General features: G+C 41.6%; 1 protein-coding gene across 3 annotated transcripts in view; it reads right to left on the bottom strand.

Annotated features, from left to right (window-relative positions):
• The window catches only part of TNFRSF19 (TNF receptor superfamily member 19), a 52989-nt gene extending 51508 nt beyond the window's left edge, over positions 1 to 1481 (bottom strand). Inside the window, exons 1-2 of one of the 3 annotated variants that reach the window (XM_035115252.3) lie at positions 1240 to 1481; positions 895 to 983 (exon numbers count right to left, since the gene is read on the bottom strand). The gene's annotated coding sequence lies outside the window, so the exon portion shown is untranslated. Of the gene's footprint in view, positions 1 to 894; positions 984 to 1239 lie in introns of those variants that run through there. The other 2 variants (XM_088668275.1, XM_088668278.1) reach the window with 2 other exon arrangements.
• Positions 1482 to 15131: the final 13650 nt, after the last annotated feature.

Below are 15131 nucleotides of genomic sequence, written 5' to 3' on the forward strand. Positions count from 1 at the left end.
TCACTTCATGGACAACTCAGTTTTTAAAACACATTTGCTTAGAGGTGAGCCCCCCCCCCCCGATTTCAATGGAACCCTAAGAGTATATAGCAGGCATGTCCAACAGGTAGATCGTGATCTACTGGTAGATCACTGGTAGATCACTGGCTCCACCCAAAGAAAATCAGCAACTTTGGCTCCCTCTACATCTTTGCCCTGAAGCCCCCAAAACAGGGCTTTCCTTCCTAAAAAAAAAAAAAGCTCAACTTTGACCCGAACCCCCCAAAACAGGGATGGCTTTCCTTCCCAAAAAAGCTCAACAACCTCGACCTGAACCTCCCAAAAAGGGGTAGATCACTGCCAGTTATTAACTCTGTGAGTAGATCACAGTCTCTTGGAAGTTGGTATATAGCATGAGGGTAACTAGGCATGGAGTTACAAGCACAGATCATGATCCTCAAATAATTTCAATACTGTACACATTCCATTTATTTTCTGAAATTGTGAGAATGCCTACGTGTAAAGATTTCAGCCGCTTATGTACTCACTAAGTGAACCTGAACAACTCTTAAGATTTACATATGTAACTTTTTGATGTATTCCAACTGTGTATTGAAAAACACAGAGTGTACCAAGAACACTAGTTACTACCAGTGCTTTCAATTTCTTTTCTGAACCATGTTTTGAGGTTTAATCTTATTAAAATATCACACAATAAATTCCCCAAACAAGACTGGTGCTAAAATATTTCCTACATTCAACCATATGCCTTTCTCGAACTGTAATGATCTGCATGGATGTTTAATATCATTTATCCAACTTTCAAGCTAGCTTTTGTTCCGTTAAAAAAAAAAAATCAAAACCGACAGCCTGTCAATGCATTGTAAGATTAAAATGAAATAAAAAATACAGTACCTGATGTATGCTGTTGTTTATCCAATAGCCGCCCTTTCTGCAACTGAATTTCACTCTGCCAGAGCTTCTGCATTAATTGCCTTCATCTCCTTAAAAAAAAAAAAAGTATGTCAGCACAAGCCCAGGCAAAATTCAAATCCAGGAAAATAAAATTAAGCACACAGATCAAAGGGAGACGAGCAGTGCCTGTAATCTGATCAGTGATCTGTTGCCATACATCAAAGGCAGTGCTTGGGAGACTGGAGAGAAAGAACTTGCTTTATAGCAGGTAGTTGTGCTCCATTCTCTGCCTTTCTCTCGTCTCAAATACGGTTAATAAAAAGTCATTGCTATAAGCCCACCTACCCTCCTTTTTTGTTGTGAGGGGAAAAACATGATTCTTGGAGCTGAATGGCTGGATCTGTAGTCCTCTCTCTCTCTCTCTCCCTCTCTCTTTTCTTTTTGTTCCCAAGCTGTGCTCGTTGTGGATTGTGTGTTGGAAGCTTTCCCCAGTGCCAGCGGGTTCCGCTTTATGCCTTTCATCTTGCTGAGCTGATCCCATGACATCATTCAATGCTGTGGGACTGGTTGGAGAGCTATAATACAGCCTGTGGGGAAACACAGCTGAACTGCAACAAGAGTCTCTGCAGTTTTTAATTGAGTTAGCTGTCTTAAACAGTGCAAGAATGCCCTTCAAAAGTTTCTGTTATTTGGAATTTTCATATGAGTCACGAAAGAGGGAGTGCATTTTACACGTCCTCGTGTAATAAAGTTATCAGATAATCTTCAAGTAAGGGTATCTTCCAGCATTGTGACTGACCAAAATCAACATTTCCCACATGGGCTTAAATGATAAAACTTGTAGGATGATTTGTAACAGCTGCCAATAAATTACCATTGAAACCACCAAAAGAAAGAACACATTCCCACACTCAATTCCAGGACCAAAGAGGCTTTGGAGAAAAAATGTCCTAATAAGTCTACAAATTTTTAAGCAACTTGAATTCAGTTGGATACCAGTGTGTTCTGAATGGAGGAAAAAACATAGTCCAAGCCTGTGCACGTTTACTCAGAAGTTAGTTCTGCTGATTTAAAGGGGACTTCCTGATAAGTAAATCTGTATACTCTCGCAGGATTAATGTGAACTGGATGAACTATGACAGTAAGAGGGAGCCCTTGGAGACAATTGCATTGCTCTGCTTATCATGGCTCCTGGTACCTTGTGCAACACTGTTAAGTACTTCTGTATCCCTTAATCTGTTCTTCTTTCTTCTGGTCTTGCTGGATGCTGATTTCTTTCCTCTGTTGCCTGGAGTAGAAATTTCACACCTCTTCTGGCTTGGAGAGCTGCAAAGTCTTCCTTTGCATCAGGAGTGGTGCATTGGTGGGAAAATACTACGCGTATGAGTAAGCACAGGGACAGGAAGTTACTCAAAGCTCCACCTTCTCAACCACCAACACCACAACACACCTGTGCCCATTTTTCATTACGGGGGAAAATAAATTATGTGAGCAATGCACCTCTACTCACACAGTGGACATGTGAGGGTCTAGATTAACCTTCCACAACCTAATCCCCTCCAGATGTGTTGGACTACAACTCCCATCAACCAAGCCAGTACAACTGGGCTAGCTGTGGTGAATGGGAGTCGTAGACCAAAACACCCAGAAGGAACCAAGTTGGAGAAGGCTTATCCAGTTAAACAAAGCATTGTCACTAGCAAGGCACAGGTGCTGGTACAAATCTATGGTTCTGTTGACTAGGGGATTTGAATGTGGGACCCTCTTCACTGGACTGCAGTCCGTGTCATCTTGTAAGTAGGAGAACAAAAGGCCAGGAGCTAGTCTTTGTCTGGAGCTGTAAGTTGGAAAGAGACAGAGGCTAAACTTGATCTCTCTGTTCCCCCCAAAACAACAAGAAGTCTTGGTTGGGGCTGCAACAACAATGGGGAGCAAGAAAGATATGTTAATTGATTGATTGATTGATTGATTAATTAATTAATTAGGTCAGTCCTTCCATCTTATGCTCACATTATATATGTGTGTAAATAAAGCCATATATCCTAAAGATGCCCCAGTCTCCAGGGACCTTTATTCCAAGGAAATCAAACCCTGAGTAAATGCCAGCAACCCTGGAATCTCTCACAGCTCAGAGATTTGGGTGCATGCAACAATACTGTATCTTGGAACCACTCACTGAAAGTGACTGGCAATAGAGTCAGGACATTACTCAACACGTAATGACTTTATGGAATTTGCTGCCACAAAATGTGATGATGGCCACTGGCTTAGATGGCTTTAAAGGGGAACTAGACACATTCATGAAGGATTTGTCTACCAATGGCTATGAGTCATTACGTTGATATGTAACCTCTAAGTTCAGCAGTATGCCACTACAGTACATATGTATTAGCTCTGGGGAGCAGCCATGGGAGCATTGTGAGTTTCCTAGTTGGCCATTTGGACTAGGATCTTTTGTTTGGTTCAGTGGAATTCTTATTGTGTCCTGATCTACTTGCATGGAGGGTTGGATAGAAATTAAGAACTTTCATATTTTGCACTAATAATGCACAAATAAAACACACAAACATATATAGTGCAAAACATGCTCAGTTTGAATGCTTTATCTGACCTTGATATCTGAGTGGTTATATAATTGGGATTTTGATTTTGAAAAGAATATGACAGTAGGAAGAAAGAACTTTGTAAGTATGAGATGGAGAACTTGGGGTTTTTCAGATATTGATGAGTGCCAAGTCCCATCAGCCCCAACCAAGACTTCAAATGATCAGGAATGATGTGAGTTGTAATCCAATACCGCTGTGGTGGGAAGGTAAATGGCATTTTTGTGTGCTCTGGCTTCCGTCACGGTGCTCTGTTGTGCCAGAAGTTTAGTCACGCTGGCCACATGCCCCGGAAAGCTGTCTGGGGACAAACGCCGGCTCCCTCAGCCTGAAGTGAGATGAGCGCCACACCCCATAGTAGCCTTTGACTAGACTTAACCGTCCAGGGGTCCTTTACCTTTACCTTAATCCAATAACATCCGGAGAGCCAAAGGCTCCCCAATAATTGTAAACAAAAGCCATATGTATAAGTAGGTGTGGTTATGAGCATAGTAAGGACAGTAATTTCACCCCCTTGATAATGTTGCATTTCACAGCTTTATTTTATTTTATTTATTAATTTTTTCAGTCACTTTATCTTGCCCAGGTTAATCCAAAGCGACTTACAGCCAACCAAACAGACCACAAAGCCCACATAAATACATTAAAACCAAGAGGAAAGAGAAATACATTAAAAACACCCAATTCTAAAAGGCCACATATAGTTAAAGGCCAGAGACCTGGTTATAGATGAAGGTTTTTGCCTGTGTGAATCTGTTCTGGTTTTTTTTTAATCGACTGTGGATAAGTGTTTGTTCTTGAGATTTGGGATATGCTAATAAAACACCAGCATGGTGTGGATGAGCTGCCATGTGGGTGAAGAGGGAATGGGAAAACCTGGGCACTAATTCTTAAAGTTCAAAGTTCTTATAACAACCAGCTTGAATGGAAAGGGAGAGCAAGAGTAAAATGGAGCTGGTCTTTCAGCAGAGATAATACTGTTGTTGTTGCTGCTTCTGCTTCTGCTACTAGTACCCCCCACATCTGGCTGGGTTTCCTCAGCCACTCTGAGCAGCTTCCAGCACTTTCCCCTTACCCCATTCTTATGGCCAACTGGTTGGAATGGTTGCATCTAGGTGAAATGATCCCAATGAAGCTGGTTGCCCAGCAGAGCCAATGGAGTGGTCCTCCTGCTTCCCATTTCTCCTTCTATTGCAGCCTGACTGAGATCTTCTGGAGTCAAAAGACCATAAACAACTTTGATTGTTTCCAGCCTCCTGGTGGCCTAGCCTTGACTCCTGTGTTGTGTGAACTTTTATATGACCTCAAAAAGTCCCCGTCCCCCCACTATGAATTCTTTATACAGAGGAGTGGCTTTAATATAACTCTTGATAGAGGCTCATAAAATTTTTACATGCTTTATTTTTTCCATGTGTGTATCAATGGAAACACTATATATTTTAGAATGAATATGGTCTCTATTAAACTTAGATTGTAAACAGGCTCATTTTTAAATAGCTTGAACTAAAATGTAATCAGTATCTCATTTATTTTCTTTTAAAAAACTGGGGCATGATCCTGCCAGAGATAAGCACTGTTAAGATGCAATGACTTTAGCGGATGTGCTAAGAATCTTCTTAAATCTCTCCCACGGAAATAATAGGCTTCAACATGGTATATTTTTGTCACAGTTTTTTTGTTTTGTTTTTATACACTTTGCACTTGAATTGCTCCTATCTGTTTTAGTCTAAATGTGCTTGTTCCTTGTAATAATTCCACACAGTACAGCTATGAGAAACCTGGGATTGACTACATCAAGTATAATAATACAACTGATGTAAGTGATTCCATCTTCATCCTGAGAAAATTACAATTTGCAAGAGGTAATAATCTTGGAATTAAGTAAAAATCAAAGACCAGAACATTTCAAGTATTTTAATCTAAAAGGTTAAGAGGGAAGGTGAAAATTACAATTTGAAAATTGTTAGTATTCATAATAATACTGCACGCTTACAGAATGGTTTAAAAAGTATATATCTGGAGCCTGGCAGTCTAGCCAGCCCAGTTCCTTGTTATCCTGTTTCTGTCCACTTGGCTTAAAGGTTATTAAATAATAAAAGGTTACTTTGCAGCTATATTTTTTGTCCAAACATCTATGAATACTTTCCCAAATGGGTCATGGCTATTTGTAACACAGAGAGAAAGTTGTAACACAGAGAGAGAAATCTGAGATTACATGGTTTCCTGTAGATCTACATGCAGTTTGTAACAGAGGCTGAAACAAAATTGCAGGCGATCGGAAACTTTCCCAGGATCTTTCTACCCAGTCATTCAAAACATATGCTGAGTGCGTTTTAGCCTTTGCACAACTCTCCTGCAAAAGACAGTAAAGCAATAGTAGCACATTGTCCTCTCCTATCTAACTATCAAAGCCATTTATGGTCCTTTGATACTGTAACACAACATTTTGTATTTCTTCAGGCACATCAGTAAGATTACTGAGGTGGTCTTACTGAGTAATCTTATACTCCAATTATGCCAGCCCCCGAGAGCGGAGGGGCAGTGAAAGAAGATATGCTGGTGCATCAACTGCCATATTCAGTACTCATCCAGTTTAGAAGGGGGAAACACAGCATGTGGAAAAGTCCCCAAACCGTGCCCCATTCTGCTGGTTTGTCTTTGCCAGTGGAACAACTGTACTGGTAGGGTGTTCCACTGGCACATCTAGGATGTTCACCAGCATATCTGTCAGAGTAGAAGCTTAACTGACAATTCTGCAGTTGTTGTGGGATTTCTACCATATACAGTACCATTAACCTTCAATTGGATTATCCTGATCATATGGCTGCTGTGTTATCTATTCGTTTTTATACAGTAATAGCATAGGATCACAGCAAAGGGCCTTATACCAATTCAGATCATTGGTCTGTCTTGGTCAGTGTTGTCTACACTGCCTGGAATGCAGCTCTCCAGGGTTTAATACTGGGTACATTCTCAGTCCTTCCTGGAGATGCTGGGGATTGAAGCCTAGGACCTTCAGAATGCAAAGCAGATGCTCTACTACTGAGCTTATGGCCTTTGTACTCTTTTCTGCAAAGCAGAGAATTTAGAAAATCAAAGAAAAATCAGTGTAACCATTAAAAGTAAATAAACAACAGAAGAGCAGATAACCTATGGAATCCACTTCCACAAGAGGCATTGATGGCCAACAACTTGGAAAAGCTTTAAAAGAGGATTAGATAAATTCATGGATGATAAAGCTATCAATGGCTACTTTTCTACATTTACTTTTTGTCCCACTCTTTCTAGGCAGAGGTCCATGCTATTACATTCCATGTCTGAGTGTTGAGGTTTGAGGTTTGGTTTCCCCCAAGCTTTCTCTATGAAAGCCCGTTCTTTAAAGCTGAATCAGAGCAGGTTTTCTGTGGATTGACGTTTGCTCTGATTGAGCTTTAAGAGCAGGTTTTCTTGGGGAAAGCCCCGGAGCAAAAGCAAGGGTGCTTGGACATGCAGTTTTAAATTGTGGGCCATGCCTGGAAAGAGCAGAGGAAACGAAAGTTTGGATAAACCCTACCTCTGATGGCTATGTTCTGTGTTCTACATAATTGTCGGAGGCAGTATTATTCTGAATACTAGTTGATAGACAGCACAGGAGGGGAGAACACTGTTGTACTTTAATTCTGCTAGAGGGCTTCCCCATAAGCATCTGATTGGCCACTGAGAACAGGATGCTGGACTAGATGGGCCATGGGCCTGATCCAGCAGGCTCTTCTTATGTTCTTAAATTCCCAGATTTCCTTCATGGGAAGCCCAACATATACTGCAGTTCAGATCATTGTGAAACAACCTGAAAGGAACAAAAACTTTGCTTTGGCCTGGTTTGACCTCTTCATGAATGAGTGTAGCTGATGAAGTTGGCAAAAGGCATTGTTGACCACCACTGCTGCCTGCATATTCATAAACGGAGATGAATCCCTGATAAAAGCCCAAGTGAAAATCTGATGTTTCAATGGGAGGACAAAAGGAGGTCATCAAATGCAGCTGCCTATTCAATGGAGGATCAAAAATGCAGGTTGCAATTGCAGTAGCCCTGACAGATGGCTATCCATCCTCTGGTTAGATACCTTCAGCACAGCCATCTCCTTCTCAAGGCAATCCATTCTATTGTCAAATGACTCTGATCACTTAACCTCCCCTCCCACCCAAGGGCTGTAATGCTGAAGGTTCTATGTGTGGCATCCTGTCTCTGCTTCTTTGATTACAGATGAGCAAGCCTATGCACAACCATTATAGCCAAGGTTAGACACTGTCAAACTTTAAAAATATAAATATCCCAGTAAGTAAATGTATTTCTGATTTTGGCAGATTCCCCTCTTCCAGCATCAAATATTTAGGTAACTGCCATTAGGTGACTGTCCCAAATGTTTTAGGGATTGTCTTCTGGGCATTGCATTTGGCCTTTTACTAGTTTGCCTTGGTATGTCTGGAGAAGGGAGAAAGAGCATATGGCTCTGCAGATATCGTTGGCCAATGGTTAGTGATGGGAGTTTTATTTCAGCAATATCTAGAAGGACACAGGTTCCACACCTCTGGTTTACAGCATGCAGTAATACCGGTAATACAATTTTGTTATTTTCATGCTCATCCTCAATTACATCTAAAATGAAGCTAAGATGGGAAAACACAAGGAAACTCTCTTACAACTTCATATCTGATGGTGTTTAAAGCTAGGCTCTGTACTAGCATGCAAAACTTCAATAATGTAACATTCTTTCTGGAGATTTTGATGCAATTGAGTTCATAAACTGACTTCCTCAGGCTATTGGCGTTAGATCAACAGGGTCTATTAATATAACAAACAGAGAACAAACTAGGCTTAAGTTTTTGAAGATGACTTATTGAGTAGCAGCAGACTGCTGAATTTTTAGTGCAAGACTCTGCTCTTGTCACCATTTCAGAGCATCAGTATTTGCTACAGAGCAGGCATCCCCAAACTGCGGCCCTCCAGATGTTTTGGCCTACAACTCCCATGATCTCTAGCTAACAGGACCAGTGGTCAGGGATGATGGGGACTGTAGTCCAAAACACCTGGAGGGCTGAAGTTTGGGGATGCCTGCTACAGAGTTATGTTATTCTTTTTGTTCAAAGGTAGAATATGCCAGTGAAGAAAATGGAAAGGAACTTGGAATGCTTTTCTAATGTCTGTCTTGTTATAGACAAGTTTCACTGTTCGCCTCTGAACAGTTCATGGTAGGGAACAAAACTCATGAGCAGAAGGTTGTAGTCCTCGTGTCCTGCTTACAGGCTTCCCATAAGGCACTTGGTTGGGCCAGTGGCAGAGCTTCATGCCAGGGAGCGGAGAGCAGGTGGGGTGGGGCTGGTGCGTGTCCTGGGGGCGTGGCACACCACCTGCAGGGGCGTGGTGCACATCCTGGGGGCGTGGCACACCGCCTGAGGGGGCGTGGCACTCAGTGCGGACGGGGGGAAGCAGCGGTATCGCGCTGCTGGGGGTCGTGCGCTCCCCCCCACTCCTCTTCCTCCACCAGTGGGTTGGGCAATCTGCTAAGCAGGGTGCTGGACTCTGGGCTTTTGATCTGATCAAGCAGGGCTCTTCTGATGTTCTGATGTTCTTCATGCTTATAATACTATTCCATAACAAATTGATGTAATTCCTTTACTTACACAAATATTCTTTATCATGATAGAATTGACTATTTTTCATTGATTGAGCTTGGCTGGATGCAGGCAATGTGCTATATAATTTCTCTTTTCTGTTATGGTAGAAGATTCAACCCTGTAATGTTCATGGGAATGTTCATATAACCTCTAAAAATGCCCAAACAAGTAAGAAGACAATAAGCAGCCATGTTTGTGCTGCCACTTACTATCTCTTTTCTTTCCCCCCCAGACACCTGGTACTCTTCTGGCTTTGGTCTAAAGAACTATAAAGAGGTACTTGCTATACACATTAAATTTATCTTGTTATCTATTTTGTCTGATATGTGTCCTAATTTTTGCTAAAGGTTTACTGCTCTTTTTTAAAAAGTGAAGAAGTTCCCATCTCATCTTAGTCCCCCAGAGATCTGGAATGGCCAAGATCCTTGGTAGTGCTAACTCTACATTAGGGGTGGGGAGCCTCAGACTTGGGGGCCAAATGCCTCCAGACCTCTGTCTGATCCTCAGGACTCTTCCATGCTACACCTCCTCTCACTGACCCTGCTTTGCACCCCAAGTATTCTAGTCTAGCTCAGTGTTTCCCAAACTTTGGTCTTCAGCTGTTTTTAGACTACAATTCCCATCATTCCTGACCACTGGTCCTGCTAGTTAGAGATGATGGGAGTTGTAGTCCAACAACAGCTGGAGACCCAAGTTTAGCTGGAATGTGTCCTTGAACTCTGATAATGCCTCTTCCTTGTCCAGATCAAGGACAGAGAGAGTTGTGTTGAGTAGAAACTAGACAACATTACAAAAAGGAGACTTTACATTTGCTGCTCTGTCCACTTTTGCTTTCAGCCCTGCCCATCACTGGCATGTGGCCCTTGGAGGTTTGCCCAGGAGAGAATGTGGCCCTTGCATTGAAAAAGGTTCCCAAGTAGGGTGCTGTGACTGTAAATAAACAACTGGGATTCACTACAATGGCTTTTTGACATTGCGTTGGCAGAAACGGGGCTGTGATGCAACACCTCCAAGAACAAATAAGCTAACAGTAAAAGTAGAGGCGGCATGAAAGGCAGCTTACACAGCTGAGAGCTGAGTACACAGGAAGGCACAATTTGGTGACAGCGACAGGATGGAACATTTTGGCTTCTGTGCTGCCATCTATGTTTACAGAAATGTCTCCACAGGAAAGGGGACTGTTTTTTCTTCCTCCTCCTCTTCAACCCAAGCAAGCAAGCTGGGATTCTCTGGTGGCAGTATCTGCGTTTGCAATTTGCAGGATAGATCATGGCAGTACACATCTCAGACCCCCCTGTCTCCACTCTGTCAAGTTACTTTCTTAACCACAACCTTTCATAGAAACTAAGAATTAAAATATACATGTTATTTACTTCCCTTTAATTCAAGATGACTTATAATTAAAGTTAATGATGCTGTTCTCTGATACCTTGTGGGAAGATATTTAAGATTCCATGACAGAGGTGCAGAGGCAGTGTTTGAATGGCAGCCAAGGAATTTGTTAACTATCTATCTGAAGTGTTTTAACTGACCGAAAGAAAATATTGGTTGCTGATACTGCTTGCAACTTGGAGTTCATTGATATTCACCCTCCTCTCTGAAGGGATGCTTATGCAGTCAACTGTAGAAAATTATATCATCTAGCAGTCATTAAGGATGAACTGCTACAACTGGAGTGAACATATTCAAAGCAATATTCCAGTTTTAGAGAAATTGTACAGGTGTTTCTTCTAATGACCAACTTATTGTAGAAGTCACTCATAGAGTTAAGTTGATCATTTTGGTTGTCAGGTCTATAATATCCCTTTTGAGGTGAGACAATCAGACCTGTACACAGTACTGTATTCCAAGAGTGATTCCCCTTCCCCAGGGGTGTGTGAAATACAGTGGTACCTCTACTTACGAATAACTCTACTTACGAATGTTTCTTCTTACGAATGGAGCTCCGTCCGCCATCTTGGATGCAGTTTAGATAGGATTTTTTCTACCGGTACTTACAAATTTTTAGATAGGGTCGCCTCTACTTACAATTTTTTTCTCCCAATGCATTCCTATGGGATTTGACTTACAGTTTTTTTCGACTTACAAATGTGTGTACGGAACGCATTAAATTCATAAGTAGAGGTACCCCTGTACAACAAAAGATTTTACAAAATCACAAAATTAATAATAGCTTATGGAAAATGCATCACAATCCCTACATGAAAGTTAGTATGTTAGGACAATAATAATATGTTGTTTTTTTAAAAAAAAATCATTTGAATTTAATGAATTTTTACCATGTGGCTGGGAAAGAGGTCATTGATGTTTCCATGTCAGGAACAGATTTTAATGTCTACTGTTGGCACTTTTTAGAACAGTGAGCATGTCTGCTCTCTCTTGGAAACTGTTCAGCATTCTTGCGACAGTCCGCAGAGTATAGAGATGTATGGATCAGTCTATTTTCAGTCCATGTCCATTATGCAGGTATGAATGGTTAAGTTCATTCCATCTCATTTCCACACAAATCTGTGATTATTTGTTTAAAATCCATGTGAAAACTTATCTTTAAATACACATTTTACTCCATTTTCATTATTGGGGACAGCTGATTTCCCCCCCTGTTTTTTCTGACACCCTTGGGAATCTTCTTTGTTTTGGCTGTGAACTGCTTGACTACAGTGTATTAGTGGAACATGTGGTACAACAGTAAACTGACTCCGGCTATAAGTTCCCTAAAAGCAGACAATAATACTTAAAACATTAAGCAAAAAAGCAGTACTTTAAAAATAGAAAATTAGAATTAAAGCCACTAAAATACTTTAGAAGCAGGGATCAAGAAACAACCACCACCCCAGACTAAAGGGCAGATGAAACAAAAATGTTATTACAACTTGCTGAAAGGCAAGAAAGGAAGGGGCTGGTCAGGCTTCCCAAGGGAGGGAGTTCCACAATCTGGGCACTGCATTACAGAGCTTGATATTTGTTTGCTGTGTTATATCAGGACCTTTAATCTACCATTTCATCCAGCTGTAATAATAAGGGATGACTAGGATTTGACATGTATTGTTAAAACAAACACATGCGAAGACCTCTGTGATCTATCAGTGTTTTCCAGTATACGTAGGACTGCAAATTTCCTAACTAATAATGCAACCTCACCAATTAATCCACAAAAGTTACCAAGTACACACAAAATTTACTAGCCCATATCTGTGTTACCTGCCATTTGTGGTACATCAACATCCTGAAAATAAAGTAATAATAATAAGCAACTCCTTTCCAGCCAATTATAAAAGCTTCCATAACTGGAAGCAAATTCTCAGTCACCACAAGTGATGAGGCAAGTGGCTATTTACAATTATGTAGCATAGAGTAATGAGAATAAGCACATTTACTTGGGGGCATTGTTATGCCACGGGGATATTTAGATTAGGAGTTGGAGATTGTGTTTATAAGTGGTCCATGTTTCACAAGCATATAGTAATTTTACACATCACTTGGGAAGACAGGTGAACTAATATCAATGTACCTGTACTGGAAGAAGCAAAGATCACCAGTGTTGAAGCAATGATTCTTCAACATCAACTTCATTGGACTGGTCATGTTGTGCAGATGCCTGATGATTGTCTTCCAAAGCAACTACTCTATTCCGAACTTAAAAATGGAAAGCATAATGCTGGGGGGTCAACAAAAGAGGTTTAAAAACTGTCTCAAGGCAAATCTAAAAAAAAATGTAGTATAAACACTGACAACTGGGAAACGCTGGCCTGCAAGCACTCCAATTGGAGAACAGCTTTTACCAAAGGTGTCATGGGCTTTGAAGGCACGAACTCTGGATGCAAGGGAGAGATGTGCTAAGAGGAAGGCATGCTTGACAAATCCACACCATGATCAACTCCCTCCCAGAAACCAATGTCCCCACTGTGGAAGGACGTGTGGATCCAGAATTGGCCTCCACAGTCACTTACGGACTCATTGTTAAAACCATGTTTATGGAAGACAATCTTACTCAGCTATGAGTGATCGCCAAAGAAGAATTTAGATTAGGTTACCTTTTTGAATTTTCCCGGAACTCTACATTTTAATAATAAATTCCACATGGGGCAAACTGTGAAGAAATATGGATTGTAGCCAGTGCTAGTCTACTCAGTGTAGACCCACTGGAATTAATAGAATGAAGTCATGTCCATCAATTTCAATGGGTCTACACTGAGTAGACCACCACCATATGCTTGATTAGTCATAAGTTAAAGGTAAAAGTAAAGGGACCCCTGACCATTAGGTCCAGTCGTGACCGACTCTGGGGTTGTGGTGCTCATCTCGCATTATTGGCTGAGGGAGCTGGCGTATAGCTTCCAGGTCATGTGGCCAGCATGACAAAGCCACTTCTGGCGAACCAGAGCGGCACATGGAAACGCCGTTTACCTTCCCGCTGTAGCGGTTCCTATTTATCTACTTGCATTTTTGACGTGCTTTCGAACTGCTAGGTTGGCAGGAGCTGGGACCGAGCAACGGGAGCTCACCCCGTCACAGGGATTCGAACCGCCGACCTTCTGATCAGCAAGCCCTAGGCTCAGTGGTTTAACCCACAGCGCCACCTGGGTCTCTAGTCATAAGTTAAACATGCCTAAAAGTAAACCAATAAACTAACATGGAAGCCAGCAGAATTAGCCACAGAGGTAAGTTGTCTTCCCCTTCATATTGCCAACTATTTCCCATGGAAGTAATGGGGTCCACTATACTATTAAATTTGTTCATAAGTAATGTGGAGTTAGGGAGTGAGCAATGAGGTGGCCAACAGCACATTGTTCCTGATGGTAAAAATGAAAAGGGATTGCAAGAAACTACAATTGGAGTGATTGGCTTATAGATCCCTGGGATTTCTGCCAATATGTTTGGTGCATGTGGGATAACATTTCATAAAATTGACACTAGGCATGGCTGTGATCACCATTCTAGGAAGGCCTGTCTAAATAAAAATGTATCCAGTATGTATCAAAACGCTAATCAGGTTGACGCTTATCTAATAGCAACTAGAAGGGAGCTCCATAGTGTGGACGCTGCCTTTTAATGAGGCTTTCTACTTACACTTCCTTTCTCTACTTTAAGGGATTTTATGGTTCTCCCGCTCTCCTTTATTGCCTTCCCAAAGCCTTTAGGATGGGACAAGCTATATACTTAAACAATTTATAAGCTGGTCATAATTTAAGCTCTATTTGAAAGGAGAGCTAATAGTTACCGGTGTTGCCATTATACTATGTAATGGCAGAGTCACAAAACTTTCTCTCCAAGGTTATTCCCCCCCCCAGTCAACTTGGCATGAATTCCATGGGGAGCTTAACTATGGAAAATGTCCAACAGTTGTTTAGATTTCAGGCCAAAACAACTTCAGGAACATTTAAACAATCAGGTGTGCCAGATTCATGCTGGCACATGATCTGAGGATGCGTTGCCTTCCATTCCAGTTCTGCATGGATCTAACATGAGGAGAATTGGAGGAGGGGGAGTCATGGGAGCCCACCATAATACCATTTGTTTTATCAAAGAACATGTCACGTCAATATTTCTCTTTGCTCTTGGTAACTTGGCGCTTAAAATCACTTATTTTGTGGAATAATTTTCTCGTTTACCATGTGACTACTTAATCGCTTCTTGCCAAAGATTCCGTCAAACTAGTGCTTCTGTGTTGCCCTCTAAAGTAGGAGTGGGAAACCTCAGGCTCTGGGGGCCAACAGTGGCCCTCCATCTCTCACTCTCTGGCCCTTCCCAGGCTACAAGCCTATCTGGAATGTGTCCTTGAACACTGATAATGACACCTTGTCTGGATGGAGGATTGTAAGGAGTGTGTGAGTGAGTGTAGAAAATGGCCTACTGCAGTGTTTCCCAACCAGTGTGCCTCCAGATGTTTTGGGACTAAAACTCCCATCATCCCTAGCTAGCAAGACCAGTGGTCAGGAATGATGGGAGTTGTAGTCCCAAAACATCTGGAGGCACACT

The sequence above is a fragment of the Zootoca vivipara genome, chromosome 4 (genome assembly GCF_965207765.1).
Source record: "Zootoca vivipara chromosome 4, rZooViv2.hap1.1, whole genome shotgun sequence".
In the NCBI taxonomy this organism is placed as follows: Eukaryota; Metazoa; Chordata; class Lepidosauria; order Squamata; family Lacertidae; genus Zootoca; species Zootoca vivipara.